This window comes from Pelodiscus sinensis, chromosome 1 (assembly GCF_052426305.1).
Source record: "Pelodiscus sinensis isolate ZL-2025 chromosome 1, ASM5242630v1, whole genome shotgun sequence".
NCBI lineage: Eukaryota > Metazoa > Chordata > Testudines > Trionychidae > Pelodiscus > Pelodiscus sinensis.
Genome location: NC_143052.1, coordinates 228,619,018 through 228,638,019, shown reverse-complemented (window position 1 = coordinate 228,638,019; position 19,002 = coordinate 228,619,018).

Genomic DNA, 19,002 nt, shown 5'->3' with positions numbered 1-19,002 from the left:
CAGCTACTTTGCTGCATACCAAGCTTTAGGAAATGACTTCAGGGACTTCCGTGTACTTCTGAAACCAGCCAGTATGTTAAGACATTGGGTGTTGTATCCAAAGCTCTTTAAAGTCAACAGAGACACTCCCACTGATTTCAGTGGGTTCTCAGACAAAGCCACAGGAAGGCATCTCATTGAACATGCCTGGCTGACAATCTGGCTGTGTCAAAGTGACTCCACAGAGATAGTGCAGGAGCAAGCAGGGAAAGAGTTAATCACCATTTCAGATAAGTTGGTAATTACCTGTAATTAATATTTTTCACAGATAAATGATTTTCAATTCACAAAGTAAGATATAAGCTGCAAACCCTGAGAGCTGTCCTACAGTGATAGTGTAGCCACCTGCAAATCAAGGAGTAGATTAGGTTTAGGGCAGTTTTTGTTTGGGGAGATATAAATGATTACCTCACACTCACCATCCTCGTCTTTGCCCCCTTTGTCCCCTACTGTATGACACAGACAAATTAGTTTGGACCTTCCTCTCCAGCCTAACATGCCAAATGCCTATCCCTATGTTGGGATGGATTAGTCTAGACTAATTTGGATCAGGCACAGCCTCCTTCAGGCCCAAAGGAAGCAAATAACCAGAGCAAGGTCATTATTTATAGCCATGGGTGCTGAAGGAAGCTGAACTGAACGAGGCCATAAGCTGCTTGGTGACAGCTGCTAAAGAATAACCCAAAGAGTAAGATTTAATTTCAACAAGTAGTCTAGCAGCACCTTAAAGACTAACAAGACATGTAGATGGTATCATGAGCTTTTGTGGGCACAACCCACTTCTTCAGATTTCAGTGCTTTTTTGTGATGGTATGGCACCTCCAGTCAGAGCTTATCTGGAAAGAATGGAGTGTACCGGCACCTCTGTAATGAAACTAGCTGACAGGTGGCTGGGTTTTAAAGAGTACCCACACCTTCTTTTTTTTTAACAAAAAAAGCACTGAATGGAGTTAATAAAGGGCCAGTTCCAAAATAAATAGGGGATGAGGGGGAGAAGGAAGAAGGGGGAAAGAAATAGTCAACTAGGGTATGTCTACACTACCACCCTAGTTCGAACTAGGGTGGTTAATGTAGGCATCCAAAGTTGCAAATGAAGCCTGGGATTTAAAGATCCCGGGCTTCATTTGCATCTTGCCAGGCGCCGCCATTTTTAAAGCCCGGTAGTTCGGACTCCGTGCCCGCGGCTACACGCGGCACAGAATGGGTAGTTCGGATTAGGCTCTCTATTCCGAACTACCGTTACTCCTCGTGGAACGAGGTGTACCGGTAGTTCGGAATAGAGAGCCTAATCCGAACTACCTAGTTCATGCCGCGTGTAGCCGCGGGCACGGAGTCCAAACTACCGGGGCTTTAAAAATGGCGGTGCCTGGCAAGATGCAAATGAAACCCGGGATATTTAAATCACAGGCTTCATTTGCAACTTTGGATGCCTACATTAGTCACCCTAGTTCGAACTAGGTGGTAGTGTAGACATACCCCTAGAGTGTTCATGATAGAAGAAGCTGATGGAGAAGGTGCAAATTGTTCTTAAGTATCCATTGTTTGGTTTAAGACATTAGCAAGTGGAAGGTAGTGTGCTAGCCAGATAATGTCTTTGTTCATACTTTTGTGATGGGTCCCAAACCTGTAAAGGAGGTTAAGTTTCCAGGTTTCCCTGTGTATTTGTTTGTGGAATTGGCCTGACACAACACAATGACTTTGAGATCCATTAATGAGTGCCCGAGCAGGTTAAAATGCTCCCCAACATGTTTCTGTGTGTTGCCTTTTTTTCTATCTGATTTATATCCATTAATTCTTTCTCATAGAGACTGTCCAGTTTGGCCAATATACATGGCAGAGGGGCATTACTGGCATTTGATGGCATAGATCACATTGGTGGATGTGCAGTTAAATGATCACCTGATGTGGTGGTTGATGTGGTTGGGTTCAGTGATGAAATCGCTTGAATAGATTTGTGGACAGAGTTGGCACGAGGCTGATTGCAGGGGTGGGTTCATGGATGAGTATGATGGAGCTGTGCTGCGTGGTTACTAGACAGAATTTGTTTGAAACTGGAGCTTCCAATTATCACTTAGGAAAGTGTAAAGTGCCTGGTGCAGATATATGGTCTGTGTCTCACCAATGTCCAGTATTCCCCACCACTTTGTTATGGAAAATGCCCCTACCAGTGGTAGCTCTGTACTCTTATTTTATTGAGGGATATGTAAAAACTGTGCCCATCCAAGCATGGGTGAGATGCAGTGGGTGGAGGCAAAAACAAGTGTGCTATATCAGTGATGCAGGGGTGGGCAATAATGAACATGGAGGGGCATTCCATGGAATTTGGTAAATTGCCATGGGCCATATGTTTTTACTATATTAATGGAGGGGATGTGGGGTCTAGGAGGGAGCTGTGGATGAGAGGTGTTTACCACACGCAGTTCCTGGTCTGTGGCATAGTGGCCAGTTTCTGGCCAATGGGAGCTGTGAGAATGCTGTTGGAGGCATGAGCACAGTACACGGAGACCCACTGCCCCATTTCCCTAAGGGGTGCACAGAGACATCTCCATAGCAGTCTGCTGTTTCCAGGAGTAGTGCGGAGCTGTGATGTGCAGCCATGGAAGTCAGGCAGCTTGCCTGAGCACCCCACTGTTCATGGACTTGACAGAAATGTTAAATGGGATAGATCGGTATTTTGCCCACCCCTGCATTGGTGAATGAATGAGACCTGTGCATTACAATAGAGAGTAACTAAGGAGTTTGGTCAGTGTTAGGCAGATAAAGCAGGGTAAAATGAGGAAATAACAATATGAGTTAGTGCACCTTCACAGGTTCTTAAGTTTAGAAAGGACCTTTATGACCAGCTAGTGTGTTCTCCTGAGTAGCACAAGCCATAGAATTTGACCCCTTAAGTCCTGCATTGGAGCCCTACCACTGGTGTAATCAATGACCACATGCATCTCTGGTCACCCTATCTTGGTTGACATGGATACTGGTAATATGTGATTGTGTAGGGAGTAGATACATAGCATACAAACACTCTAAATTTTCAGTGTGTGGTGGATGGCAGACATGAAACAGATATGCCTTGGGGCAAAGTATTGGAGATGCATTGCCTGAGCTGTGATACTATTGCTAGTATGATAGTTGCAGGATTTGTTATCTGCAAAATTACCATGCTTTGAGCACTTATTATTTAAACAGTGCTTACCATTCAAAAAAACATATTAGACTTGGAAAAGGTACAGGGAGGGGCAACAAAAATTATTAGGCACATAGGCAGAGAATGAACAACTATTCAGCATGGGAAAGACAGCAAAGGGGATGGGATCTGGTAGATGTCTATAAAATCAAAAACAGTGTGGAGAAAGTAAATAAAAAAGTGTTATTGACCCCTTCACACAGCACAAGGGCTACGGATAACCCAGTAGCAACCTGTGGAACTCATTGCCAGGAGTTGTTGTAAAGGCAAAACAGGTATAACAGGTTTCAAAAAGAATTAGGTAAGTTCATGGAAGATAGGGCCATCAATGGCTTTTAGCCGACCCCATGTACTGGATGTCCCTAAGCCTCTGACAGCCAGAGACTGGGACTGTATGACAGGGAATGGAGCTCTCTGTCATTATCCTCTTTTGTTCATTCACTCTGAAACATCTTGCATTGACCATTGTCTGAAGACAAGATATTGAATTAGACAGACCACAGGTCTGAAGCAGTAAGGCCAGTCTTATGGTCTTATGTACCTTTCTGTATTTTATGCTCTTCAGAAATCCCAGCAGATTTTCTTTATACAAGGTTTATTCTTGAACAAAGGATTTTTAGTGTTTGATGTATGTGCAATAATTTTATCTATTTGATTTTTAGCTTGCTGCTAAGCATCACTTTAATCTGTTGTAGATTCTGCATGTGATTACAGCATATGCATTTGTTTCCTGTTGCCTCTCAGCCATTTGCATCATATCATTATAATCTGAATGACATTACAGAACTTTCTGTCTTGATCTTTCATTCGTAGTCAAGTGTTTCTCACCACCTCTAGAATTCTGACTCAGTTTGCCTCCTTGTCGACAAGTATGATCCATAGCAATCAACAGCTGAAAGTCCATGAATGCACCTAAGGCCAGGTCTACCCTACAAATATATATCAGTATAACTATGTCACTCTGGGGGAGGGAGGGTGAAACGTCCACACCCCTGAGCAATGCCATTATACCAATAACCTCTGGTGTCAAAGGGAGAGAGCTTCTCACATTCACATAACTACCATCTCTTGTGTAAGTGGTTAAACTACGCCAATGGGAGATATCGTACTGGGGAGAAACAGAAGGTCCCTGGCTGCCAGGAGGACTGGAGGGAGACAAAGGCCCTTGGCAGCAGGGCAGATGCGTGGTGGAGGGGAGGGGGAAGTCCCCGGGTGGCTTGGGAGGCTGCAGAAAGACAGAAAAGGCCCCAGTTGGGGGGGGGGGGGAGCCCTGCTGGATGGGGCCCCTTGACCCTAAGCCCCTTCTCAACCCCCAACACTCTTACATCCCCCACACCTTCAGCCTTCTGCCCTGCCACCCCCACATTCTCAGGTCCCTGTCCTGAGTCCTGCACCACCAACACCACCAGCTCCCAATTTCCTGTAACAACCAAGCCCTGACCTTGGTTTAGGTTATGATAAGAGGAAGCTGCATACCAAATTTGGTGGTCCTAGCTCTTACCATTTAGAGGAGTTCTTGAACAAATAGACTCACAGATGGACACATAAAGTTTCTTATATATATAGTAAATTACTCTTTAGTTTCTAAAGACTCCAGGACAGTCCTGGAGGTTTGGCAAACCTGTTGCCCAACATAACACAGGAACTCTGTGGTAGACAGAAAGAGTGGAATTTCAGGAGGGTGGAGGGGCAGCAGCCATTATCTCTGGGACACGGCTAGCTTTTCATCTTGTTCCCTGGACACTAAGGGAGTGAGGGGAAAGTACTTGCATTCCATGCATGCCTCTCACACCTGGCTGGTGAGCTTCCAGCACTCAACCTGATCCTTGCCTGAAGTGTGCACAGTCCTCTCAGAACTAGGAGCTGTGAAGGGATGAAGAATACTAAGTCAGTCTGTAGGGACAAAGCATGCGTAGTCTGATCAGTGACAGAAGCTGTAAGAGGCTTGGGCATGCTCACTGATGATGACATCTTCAGAGATTGTAGCTGCAAAATGGAAGAAGTCTCTAATGAGCACATACAAACTGCAGTTTTTAGGGGTTTATGTGTCAGCCAGATTTGGGCAGATTTTCACAATGATGGAAAAAGGCACATCTCTGGCACAAAGGCAACTATCCTTGCACACACCCAATTTCAAACAAAGTATGTTTCTCACACCTCATTCTCAGAAATGGCTGAACAATTTTGTCTGAAATTTCACAAAATAATGGAACCTGAGGTAGACACACACTATGGAAAATTTCACCTAAATGGTTGAAGTTTCTCAAAGTTATAGACAACTGAATACAAGTTCTGATGATGGGAAGTGTCAGGGAATCTTAATAAAAAGCCTATAATAATTTTTGTCAAAGTTCTACTTAAGCAAGACATGTTTCATTTTTTACGGTACCACATTATTGAAATTCTCTTTTGCCAGATGTAGTTTTTACTAATCATGCCATAATGAGCAAAGCATTTTTTTCTGGAAAGCAAAATTTTAAAGTTTTCATAAACTAGGGGATACAACTAAATCAAAATCCTGAAATTGAACTCTCCTAATCTTAGGAAGGATTTTGAATCTAGACTCAGGTCTGGATAAAAATTCTGATTCTGTCCCTTATGTCTAAAACTGGTTGAGCCAAAACCCTGAATGCAAACCCTATACATCTTTGGGGTATTTGAAATCCAGATCAAAATGTTGCAATTTAATTCTATCTTCGGTTAAAAATGTACTAACTACAAATTAAATATCTGACAATGTTGTTTTCACACAAGGTCTTCCTAGCATCTAACCTATGAGAGACAAAGGAGTAATTGTATAAGCATATTTATGATGGCCTTTTAGTTACATAGTCATCGATGTTGGAGCTTACCTATTGGATCATCCAGTTGCTTTGTTTGCTGAAGTAGGAAAATTAAGTTTGCAGATGATACCAAACTGGGTGGGGTTGCAACTTCTTTGGAGGATAAGGACATAATTCAAAATGACCTTAGCAAGTTAGAGAAATGGTCGGAGGTAAACAGGATGAGGTTTAATAAAGAGAAATGCAAAGTGCTCCACTTAGGAAGGAACAATCAGTTCCATACATACAAGATGGGAAGCGACTGTCTAGGAAGGAGCATGGCGGAAAAGGATCTAGGGGTCATAGTGGACCACAAGTTGAATATGAGTCAACAGTGTGATGCTGTTGCAAAAAAAGCAAATATGATTTTAGGTTGTATCAACAGGTGTGTTGTAAGCAAAACTCGTGAAGTCATTCTGTCGCTCTACTCTGCACTAGTTAGGCCTCAGCTGGAGTACTGTGTCCAGTTCTGGGCACCACATTTCAAGAAAGATGTGGAGAAATTGGAAAGGGTACAGAGAAGAGCGACAAGAATGATTAAAGGTTTAGAGAACATGACCTATGAAGCCAGGCTTCATGAACTGGGCTTATTTAGTTTGGAAAAAAGAAGATTAAGGGGGGACATGATAGCGGTTTTCAAATATCTAAAAGGGTGTCACAAGGAGGAAGGAGAAAATTTGTTCCTCTTGGTTTCTGAGGACAGGACAAGGAGTAATGGGCTTAAAGTGCAGCAGGGGAGGTTTAGATTGGACATTAGGAAAAAATTCCTAACTGTCAGGGTGGTCAAATATTGGAATAAATTGCCAAGGGAGGTGGTGGAATCTCCCTCTCTGGAGATATTTAAGAACAGGTTAGATAGACATCTGTCAGGGATGGTGTAGACGGAGCGTGGTCCTGCCTTGAGGGCGGGGGGCTGGACTCGATGACCTCTTGAGGTCCCTTCCAGTCCTATTATTCTATGATTCTATGATTCATATGAATTACTTCTACTTTGATGTAGTTTTAAAGTTTCCAATTCTCTGCCCTATTCTCTGCTCTGATCTACTCTAGGACCTTATGCCAAAATAATTCGCCTTCCATGTTCAAATTTATAAGCAGTGTATCCACACCACCAAGCCCGTTATTTCAGAGTAACAGGCCACGGAGTTTGAACTCTGTATTCCTGCTTTTCACCAGAAAAATAGTAATTTAGACATAATGTTAGTGTGGATGCTTCAGAGCCCCTAATTCAAAGTTATTGGCCTGCAGGAGGGCTAAGTCCGAGATAGTATGTCCACATTAATGGAGCCTGCCTCAAACTAATTTCAGTGCTTCCCTCTAGTGAGAACACGCAAGTTCAAATTTATTAAATTGGGAGTTCATAAGTCAAATTTAGTAATTTTGAAGTAATTTCTTAGTGTAGATATCGCCTTTTTTTCAGAAAAAGGGACTTCAGCTTGTTTCCCTGGCTCTGTTTTTATGAAATAGGTAGCTTCTTTCTGTCCTCATGTAAGAAACAGGTGACACAGAGGAGGCCTGGTAAGAGAGACTGAGCATTATTTTTGCAAGTAACAGTATAAAGGGGTAAGTAATGTTGTCCTAAACAGAGACTAATCTGTTTACACTGGAGTAGGTGATAAACCACCAAGCCACATAATTACATCAAAGCAGCTTCACAAATAGTTTTTCGTTTGTGATTGTGTCAGAGAACATGTATAGGAAACATTGGTGGGAAAGTGTGACAGGCTATGTGGGAGATGAAAGAAACCAAAACAAGAAAAATCAGCAGCAACTGGGGAGAAGAAATGTTGTACCAGCACTAATTTAATCCATCTTTACCTGCACTTTCCCCCACCTCCTAATAAGTAAGAGGAGAAAATACATAATATAAAACTGGCCAGTGTTTCCACTATCAAAAGGAAAGAATAAGTGATAGAATCAGATACAGCAGCAGTAATCTCTCCACACCTATTTCATCCCATGAGGGCTCTAATCCTTCTCTCCTCTGAGGGTACATTTACACAGCAGCATTATTTCAAAATAACTGATGTTATTCTGAAATAACATAGTTCATGTCTACAGTGCAAGCTTGTATTTTGACATCATATCAAGCTGGAGGGCTTCTCACTCTGACTCATGGTAACCCTCATGTCATAAGGAGTAAGGGAAGCCAAAGGAAGAGTGTTCTTCCTTCGACTTCCTGCTGTGTAGACAACGCCAAGCTGAATTAAGCTATTTTGACTTTAGCTATGCAATAGAAGTAGCTGAAGTTGTGTAGCTTAATTCGACATTAGCCCTGCTGTGTAGATGTACTGAGTCATCCCCTGCCTGATTTGTGATAAAGAGCTCAGCCAAGGGGCATTTAAGAGTAGTACTTGCAGAAATATAATTTATACTATCATGTGCCAAAAGTGTCCGTCTGCTATGTACATTGGACAAACATCTCAGACACTTCGCCAAAGGATTAATGCCCACAAAACAGATATCAGACAAGATCACAAAGAAAAAACAGTTTCTTGCCATTTTAACCAGAAAGGACACTCTCTCAGGGTATGTCTATACTACCCCGCTAGTTCGAACTAGCGGCGTAATGTATGCATACCGAACTTGCTAATGAAGCCCGGGATTTGAATTTCCTGGGCTTCATTAGCATAAAGCCGCGCCGCCATTTTTAAAAGCCGGCTAGTGCGAACCCCGTGCCGCGCGGCTACACGCGGCACGGGCTAGATAGTTCGAACTACGTAGCCATTCCGAACTATCTGTACGCCTCATGGAACGAGGAGTACAGATAGTTCGGAATGGCTACGTAGTTCGAACTATCTAGCCCGTGCCGCGTGTAGCCGCGCGGCACGGGGTTCGCACTAGCCGGCTTTTAAAAATGGCGGCGCCGGCTTTATGCTAATGAAGCCCAGGAAATTCAAATCCCGGGCTTCATTAGCAAGTTCGGTATGCATACATTACGCCGCTAGTTCGAACTAGCGGGGTAGTGTAGACATACCCTCAATGACTTAACCACCTGCATTCTGCTACAAAGACCTTTTACATCTGCACTTGAAAGGGAATCCTCTGAACTGTCATTCATGATAAAATTTGACACTCTCTGAGAAGGAATGAACAAATACTCAAACTATCTTACCCATTACCAAGATAGGTTCCCCAATTATCACCTCTAATACCATTAGCTCACAGACATCCCACTCTCCCCACTTCTAATATCATCAATTCACAGACACTTACCTTCCTTCCTTCCCCCCCCGCATCCCCCTCCTGTTCTGAAATGTGATTTGTCCTTTTCATATGTGTTCATTTTTTTAATTGTATTCTTTGGTATATATGGTTGTGACTATTTTCTTCCACTATTTGATCTGAGGAAGTGGGTCTGGCCCACGAAAGCTCATCATCTAATAAACCATCTTGTTAGTCTTTAAAGTGCTACATAGTCCTGCATTTTACTTCTTATCTGAGTGCTCAGGTAATTATTTCAGGATATATTCAACAAAACTGATTAGGTCTAAAGGGGGTGGCAGGATTTGCAATGTATATTAGAAAGAAGAGAATCTCCAAGATTAGAAGTCTTGTGGGTTAAATAGGCATTGAAAGGTAGCTCAGGACTTGCCACTTTGCAAAGATAATGTATTCCCATGGAGGTTATTCATTGATTGTTATTATTTTTATAGACAATGAGAAAAATCAACTCAATGTTGAAAATATACATTTTTCCAACACCTGGGCAAACTGTAAAAAATCATACAGAGTTGTGTTAGTTAAGCCTTATTGATTATTATTTTATTTAAAATCCCCAAGTGTTCCCTGAAGTCCAGTTTTTCACAGATTTCACTCAGACAGAATTCCCACCTTACCAGCTAGTGGGAAGGATGATTTAATGCGAGTTTTGCCTGAGTAATAAACATAAAAATAGAGCAAGGACTTCAAAATTCAGTCCAACAGTAATGTTATGGTCCTCTTTTGTTTCTTATCAAAAGAGCACAAGTAGTGTAGTGAATTGTCATTGTGGAAGGTGAAGACAACAGAACTATTCATGCTGTCGTTTAATTATTCAGTATTCACATTTCATTCTTTCACTCATTTTTTTAGGGCCCCAGGCATGGAAACACCAACTTTAACCCTGGAGAATATAAAAGCCTCTTTCCATGAACCATTTAGTCTCAGGGTATTTCTACACTACAGCGCTAATTCGAACTAGCTTAGTTAATTCAAACTAAGCTAATTCGAATTAGCGCATCTAGATTTAAAAACTAGTTCGAATTAGCGTTTTGTTAATCCACACTGATTGGACGCTGGGGCGCACTTAAGGACGGCTGAAACCGGTTCTGGCAGGGCATCAGGTCAGTGGTTGCTTTGTGTGGCTGCTGTCTGAGGCTATCTGAGGCTCATGCTTAAAGGGACCCCTCTGGACAGCCGGTTCTCAGCTTTTCCGCTTGCTTGCCTACCTCATCGAGGGACAGCAAAGTGTTTTTCTCTGCGGTCATCTGTGTTGGTGCTTCCCTTTGGGGATGCCGCCACAGGTGGCAACATGGAGCCAGAGCTTGCCCTGCAGTTTCTGGTGCAGTTTGTGGACTTGCTGCTGCAAACCTGCCAGCAATGGCTCGAGGCTGCCTGGCACCACCTGGTGCACGTCAGCCCCCTGCCTCTCCGCCTGGCCTCCTTGGGGGCCATGGAGGAGTCGCGGCGGCACCCGGACACCGGCATGCCCCGCCACATCTGGCGTCTGGACACCAGCACCAACTGGTGGGACCGCATCGTCCTGGAGCGCTGCGGAGACAGGCAGTGGACCCAGAACTTCAGGATGAGGAGGGACACCTTCCTGGAGCTGTGCAAGTGGCTTGCCCCTGTTCTGCACAGAAGGGACACTCGCATGAGGCCCACCATCCCCCTCCAGAAGCGTGTGGCCATCGCCCTCTGGAAGCTCTCCACGCCGGACAGCTACCGATCTGTCGGGAACCAGTTCGGCGTGGAGAGATCCACTGTCGGAGCGGTGCTCATGCAGGTATGGCACTCGCCGGCCACTGGGCCGGGGGGGAGGGAGGCTGCAAGGAGGGGATGGGCCGCCCCAGGGAAAACGGGGTGAGGGGGAGGAGGAGGCGAAAGTGCCCCGCACCGGAGGGGTCGGTCTGTCCCGGCCATACTACACGCCACCCGGGGGGGTTGCTTCCGGGAGTGGGGCGTGGGGCACTGCCAGGGCATGAACACTCCCAGCCACCCAGGTGCCCCAGTGATTCACGCTTTGCTGTGTCTCTCTGCAGGTGGTCAAGGCCATCAACCAGGTGCTGCTCCCTCCCATGGTGGCAGCATATTGTGTGCTGCACAATTTGTGCCAAAGGAAGGGGGAGGCTTTCCTGCCAGCCTGGATGGCTGAGGCTGAGCACATGGCTGGACACTACGCTTAGCCCTGCACCGCCGCCGTCCGGGAAGCCCAGCGGGGGGCCTTCCGGATCCAGGAAGCCTTGCAGGAGAGCTTCCATGAGGAGGAGGAGGACTGAACTCTCCCTGCATGCCCCACTGGGGCCTTCTTCCACCCTCCCCCCTCCTTCCCCTCCCTAACCTTCCTTCCTAATGTCAAATAAAGACACCTTTTTTGCCAACAAAATTCTCTTTTTATTTTACATAACTGGGGTGGGGGAAGGGAGGAATGAGAGGGGAGAGGGGAGGGGGAAACCTGGGAGGAGGGAGCTGGAAGGGGAGGAAAGGGAGGAAAGGAAGGGAAAGTTCAGGCTTGGGGGTCCGGCTGACTCTCCTGTCTCGCAACACTGAGGGTGCGGTGGCGTCGGGGGGGAATGGGTGTGGAGGGTGGGGCAGGAGGGACGGGGGGTGCGGAGGAAGCGGGAGGTGGAGCAGGGGCAGCAGGGGCAGGAGGAGGAGGGGCAGCAGGAGCAAGGGGAGCAGGGGTGGGAGGAGGAGCAAGAGCTGGGGCAGCTGCAGGAGCCGGAGCAGGAGGAGGCAGGAACTGGTCCACCAGGGTCTGGAGGTGGCCTCTGAGGGCATGGCCCTTCTCCTCCAGTGCCTCCAAGCTCTGCTGGTGCAGCTGAAGGTCCTCCCGGACCCAGTGGTCCTGGGTGCGGAGCTAGTGATCCAGGAACCACAGGTGCCGCCACTGATACTCTTCCTCATTCCTGGCACGCCTGCTAGCCCGGGTGCGGGTGGCTGTTGCAGGCGGGGTGGTGCGCCCTGCAGTCCCAGGTGCTGCGGCTGTGGTGAAACAAGAGCAGCGGTCAATTCTTCCTGGGGACAAGGTGGGTGAAACCCAGCCCCCCTCTGCAAGGCCAGGGCCCCTTCATGACATCCAGCTGCTGCTCCATGGTGGGCAAGGCCCAGGCACACGGTCCCTGGGCTCCCTCTCCCCCCACAACCTCCCGTACACATAAGGGGAGCATGATGGTACTCACATGTGGAGGTCTCCCCGGCCTTGGACGACACAGGCGTTGTGTCTGTGGGGTGCTTCGGGGGTCCTGGGTCCTGGGCTGGCTCCCGGCAGGCTCCTGGCTCTCGGCATCCTCCTGCTCCTCCTCCTCCGTGTCCAGGACGGGGCCCTCTGCCCCGGGGTCAATCACCACCCGGGGGGCAGGGATGGCGTGAGCCCCCAGGATGCGGTCCAGGGCCTGAAAGTGGGGGCATGCCTCTGGGTCGGCCCCTGGCTGGCAGACCCGGGAGTAGGACTGCCGCAGGTCCTTAATTTTGTAGCGGACCTGCTCCCGGGTCCACTGGTGGCCTCTGGCGGCCAGGCTGTCAGCCATGCGGCCGTAGACAGCCGCGTTCCTGTGGCTAGTGCGGAGATCGTGTACATTGGAGGCTTCCCCCCAAACCTTGATGAGGTCCACGATCTCCGCACCTGACCAGGCGTGCACCCTCCTCTTGTGGCCCCGGGCAGGTTCCTGGGAGCCGCCAGCCTGGTCCTGGGAAGAGGCGGAGGGCTGGGTGGCAGCGGGTGGCTGGCTCATGTCGTGCCTAGTGCAGGGTCTGCTGGCTGGGTGCTGGCAGGCTTGCAACTGGCACAAACACTGTAGCCAGCCCGTGCCCCTTTAAGGGCTCCGGGGCCGGGAGGGGGGCAGAAGAGTTTCCCTGGTGTTGGCCAGAGTGGCCACCAGGGCAACCTGGGAAGGGCTAGCCTCCCATTAGTTCGAATTAAGTGGCTACATAGCCCTTAATTTGAACTAGTTAATTCGAACTAAGCGTTAGTCCTCATGGAATGAGGTTTACCTAGTTCGAATTAAGCGCTCCGCTAGTTCAAATTAAGTTCGAACTAGCGGTTCGCTAGTGTAGCGCCTATCAAAGTTAATTCGAACTAAAGGCTGTTAGTTCGAATTAACTTTGTAGTGTAGACATACCCTCAGTTCATTCTTAGTTAAGAGAATGAGTGCACTCACTGACAACCACTTTCCTGGATGCAAAGCCTGTATTTCTGCTTTCCTAACTGTGTTTATGATTGTTACTTTCTTAACAATTAACATGTCCCTAATGCAGGGGTGGGCAATAATTTTTGATGGTGGGCCACTCCAAGAAATTGGAAAGTGGTGAAGGCCACGCTCTTCCATATTAATGGAGGAGGTGCAGGGTCTGGGATGGGGCTGGGTGCAGAAGGAAGCTTGCAGTAAGGGGCTTGGGTATAGGAGACGGTCTGGGATCTGGAAGGGAGTTTTGGGTGAAGAAGGCAGTTTTGACCTGGGCTAGAGGACTAGGGTGCAGAGGTTTGGGTTGTGACCTTGGGCAGGGGACTGGGGTGCAGGAACTGGTAAGGCACTATGGATTCAGGAGGGGGAGATAGAGGGCTTGGGTTGTGACCTAGAGAGCAGGGGCAGAGGAGAGGACTTGGGGCAGAGGATTATGTTGCAGGATCTGGGAGGGAGCATGGACGCAGGAAGCAGCACAGGGTTTGGGTTATGTGAGGCAGAGGTGCAGCAGAGAGGGCAGAGTTTGGGTTGTGACCTAGAGAGGAGGGGTCTGAGACCTGGGGCGAGGGATTGGGGTGCAGGATCTGGGAGGGGTTATGGAGGCAGGAGGAGGGAGGGCTTGGGTTATGTTGGGTATGGGGGCAAAGGGTTGGAGTGCCAGAGGCAGGCTCCAGTTGAAAGACTTACCTGCTTGACTCCCAGTCATCAGCCTTCTCAAGCAGACTCCCCGCCTGCTCCACTCCCGCACTGGCTGCAGGGACCATGTGCTTTTTGAACAGCCAAGAACCTGAAGGGAAGGGAAAGGGTGCTTCCCAAACTGTCTGTTGACAACAAGCAGCTCCCATTGGCTGAAACTGGCCAATGGGATTGTGCTGGGGGCACAAGACTCACAGCTGTTCAAACAGAACCCTGCAGCAGCTTCTCTCAGCAGCACACAGGGGCAGGCAGGGCATCTGCCTCAGACTCCCTGCTGCATCCACAGGCCAAGTCTGGTGGCTTGGCGGGCCAAATGCAGCCCATAGAAGGTATTTTGCACAGGCCTGCCTTAATGCAAACAATTTGTTACAACAACATAAAGGACAAATTCCTCTGTGATCTGCTCTTGACTAGATCAATTTCTTTCTTGGATGTCATGCAAAAGATTAGCTGGGATGTTCTTTGTATTCTGTGTAACTTAGTATAGTTGCAGCCAACACACCATCGCTCCACCTAATCTGCCAGCCTAGATACAATGAAGTTAGTTGAAGACTCTTTCAACTGGTTTGTGATCAGAAGAGTTGTTCCCCTCTAACTGCTTGGATACTGCTGGAATCTATAGAGGGATACTTCTATAGGATGTATACAAACTGCCATAGAAAAGATAGGATTCTCTGTTACTTTCTACTTTATTTAGGGCTACATTGTGGTATTACAGGCAGCTCTACATAAAGAACAAGGCTTAGCTGTATCCTACTCCTGGAGTAGACTAATGAAAGAATAGTGAGTCAGAGAGATTCTCCTTGCTCTGCCTTGCCCCATAACCACCAGAAGTCTATTACTTGCCCCATAGAGAGGTTGTGGAATCCCCATCACTGAAGATATTTAAGAGCAGGTTAGAAAAACACCTGTCAGGCATGAGAGAGATGGTACTTGGTGCTGCCATGCATGCAGGGGACTGACTTGACAACTTCTCAAGGTTCCTTCCAGTTCTGTGATTCTATGATTGCAGAAGGTACTGGAGTCAAGATTTCTCCCACTCTTGCCTTTCTACCCTCACCTGCTCATTCACACAGTATTTTGTCCCCCTGCTTTTGAAGGTGAGCTAGGGAAGCGGCATGACAGAGTGTGTTTTTTTGGTGGTACAGAATAAGTTTTTATCCCTACATTTCATAAGAAATGGGGAGGTATGAAATGGAAAGGATGAGCCCTAAAGAAGGGTATGTCTACACTACAAAGTTAATTTGAAAGAACGGCCATTATTTTGAATCAACTTCAATAGCGTTTATACATGCAAACTACTATTTCGAATTTAATTCGAAATAGCAGAGCACTTATTTCGAATTTGGTAAACCTCATTCTACGAGGAGTAATGCCAAATTCGAAATAGCTATTTCGGATTAAGTACTGTGTAGACACTGTCAAAGCAAAAGAATGCTCTGTGTTTAGGCAGCTAACAAAAAGTTTTATTGATCAATAAGGCACAAAGTGAGCCAAACGTGACCCCAGCAGAGCCGGGCCCAGTAAGGCTGCTCAACACAATCAATCCTAGTATTTTATACCCTTAACCAGGGCATTCAATCAGCAAACTTCAAAGAGAAATTATTATCAGCAGAAAAAGAAACAGGTTTTAAGGAGTGAGAGTTTCAGTTCAAAATAGTTCATTAATGCATTCCAACAGCTCATCCTTCTGGCCTTTCTCACATCGGTGAAGGTCAGTTAACTCTCTAGCGTACATGCAGAAGTGAGAAACTTAAATGGCTTCTGTTATATGAAGTGGCTTCTAGCTAAATATGAAATGGTTTCCCCAACTCCCCCCTTTTAGCCTTTTAAAGGCTAACTTTGAAGCCATTTCATAAATGTATTTCCATCAAAGTATTTACGTACATCTCTTGTTCCTTTCTTTGCTCATCATGTTTTAACATCATGAGTTCCACATTCCTTTTGGTAAGGGTCTGTCCCGTGTTTTTCAGAATATAAGAAATACAGCATTTGATTAACAAGAAACAGCAATAAACACAAAATAATATAGTCAATACTAAAACTATTCCTTGCAAAATCCAAGTTCCCAAATGTCCAACCCAACCTCCTAACCAACCCCAGAGGGTCCAACTTTCCTCCTGTCTTAGGCTCACCACAGTTTTTTCAATCTCTGAGGCATCTTCCTCTATTTCCTTGCTGGTGTCCGTAATATACACACAGCATACTTTTCCCACTAAGGCACAAACCCCACCCTTACTTGCTAGAATGTAGTCTAGGGCCATCAGGTTTTGGAGAACCACATGCCTGACTTCTCCTAGCTCCTTATTAATGGCTTGGAGAGCTTTGGTTGTGGCATTGGCTACTTTCTTGAAAGCTACTTCCAGCCTCCAAATTTCTTTTACTGCGTAGGCCACACCCAACCCTGGGATCGTTATTCCCCAAAACCGCTGTGTTTTTGGTATCTTTCAGTAGTTTCAGATTCTACTACCAGGGAGGTGGTCAATGATTCAAATGGCTGGGAAGGCTGCTGCAATATAGTAGGTTCCACTCCTATCTTTGGGCAGTGTTTGATATGCCCTATAGCCACATATGAAGTAATGGCCAACCTTTGTTAAGGTTTTATGGCATTGGGGCTCAGGGACCATGCACATGGGCCTTGCTGACCACGGAGCAGGTGGTAACCAGCTGTGCCAGCCGGGACATGTGGCCCCAGCTAGGTGCCATGCAGGGGCCCTGGCCTCTTCCCCACACGCATCTACGTGTGAAGGCACATGACAGGCTCCTGACCCCGGGGAGAGCAGGGACGGCGGGGAGAGACACTGCACACTGCCCTCCCTCCAGATGCCCTCTCTACACAGAGGCAGGACACATCTCTCCCTCCCTTCCTCCTCCAGACACCACACTATAGGCAGCACAGGGGCTGGGGTGCAGTCCTGGGCTAACTCCCGGGGATAGCAGGACATGATGGTGCAGAGACCTGCCATCCTTGCGCGGCAGCACCTGTGGTTACAGGGAAGGCAGGTTCACAGCCAGGATCACTGGGTGCAAGAAGACCTGCAGCTGCGGCAGGAGAGTTTGCGGGAGCTGCAGGATCAGGGCCGTTGCCCTCCGCGAGCACCTGCAGACCTTGGTGGAATGACGCTGCTGCCACCCCAGCTACCGCTCCTCCTCTGACCCCTGCTTCCCCTCCTGCTTCTTCCACCCCCTGTCCCTCCTGCCCCACCCTCCATACCCACTCCCCACCGGGGACGCCAAGTCCCCCGCACCCGCAATGCTTCGAGACAAGAGGGCCGGCAAGACCCCCAACCCTGAGCTTCCCCTCCCACTTCCTCCCTTTTCCTCCCCCTTCCAGCTCCCTCCTCCCAGGTTTCCCTCCTCCCCTCCCCTGCCCTCATTTCCCCCTCCCCCCACTCTAGTTACGTTAAGAGACTTTTTTTGTGGCAACACAGGTGTTTTTATTGTAGATCAGGAAGGGGGCTTAGAGAGGGGAAAGCGGAAGAAGGTGGGGGTGGAATTTAAGGCACAAGGCCCCAGTGGGGCACACCAGAGGGACTTCATTCCTTGTCCTCCTGGAAGCTCTCCCACAGGGCTTCCCGTATGCGGACAGCCCCCCGAAGGGCCTCCCTGCTGGCAGCCATGAGGGGCTGTGCGTACTGGCCAGCCAGGGGGTCAGCCTCTGCCATCCAGGCTGGCAGGAAAGCCTCCCCCTTCCTCTCACATAAATTGTGGAGCACACAGCATGCTGCCACCACATGCAGAATATTGTGTTTGGAGAGGTCATGGTGGGTGAGGAGGCATCTAAATCAGGTCTTCAGTCGGCCTAAGGCCCCCTTGACCATAGTGTGGGCCCTGCTGAGCCTGGCATTGAAGGCCTGCTGGGAGGGGTTCAGGTGTCCCGTGTAGGGCTTTATGAGCCAGAGCTGTAGGGGGTAGGCCGCATCCCCCAGTAGGCACACTAGCATGTCCATGTCCACGACCCTGATGTGGCAGTCGGGGAAGAAAGTCCCGGCGTGCAGCCTCTGGCACATGGAGGAGTTGCGGTAAACCCGTGTGTCATCTGCCTTGCCAGATGAGCCCACATGGATATCCGTGAACTGGTCCCAGTGTTCAGACACGTCTTGCAGGATGACCGAGAAGTACCCCTTAGGAAGGCTTGGTGTTCTGGGGCACGGATGGGGATGTGCGTCCCGTTGATTGCCCCCCGCACCTCCACCCCACCCCCCTCCCTCTGCAGTTGGGGAAGCCCTGCCCAGATGCGGCAGGGCACGCTGGCGTCCGGGCGCTAGTGCTTCTCCTCCATGGCCCTCGGGGGAGGGGGAAGGAGGAGGGCCAGGGGGCTGGACTGCAGCAGATGGTGCCAGGCAGCCTCCAGCAATTGCTGCCAGGCTTGCAGCAACACATTCAACATGAGCACCAGAGAGCCCAGGGGCAGCTCTGGCTCCATGGTGCCGAGTGCTGTGATGTCCTGAGTCAGGGCAACCAAAGCAGACAGAGAGAAAAATGTTTTGCTGTCCCTCAGCGAGGTAGGCAAGCAAGTGGGAAAGCTGAGAACTGGCTGTCCATGCGGGTCCCTTTAAGCACGAGCCTCAGATAGCCTCAGACAGCAGCCACGCAAAGCAACTACTGACCTGATGCCCTGCTGGAACCAGTTTCAGCTGCCCTTAAATGCAATCCAGCGTCCAATCAGTGTGGACGCGCTATTTTGAAATAGCAAAACGCTATTTTGAATTAGATTTTGTGTCTAGATGCGTTATTTCGAATTAGCTTAATTCGAATTAACTATTTCGAATTAAGTTAATTCAAAATAGCGCTGTAGTGTAGACATACCCAAAGTAAACTGTGGTTGCATGTGATGGTGATGGAGTAAGGGATAGCTATCAGGAGAAAGGAAGTGAAA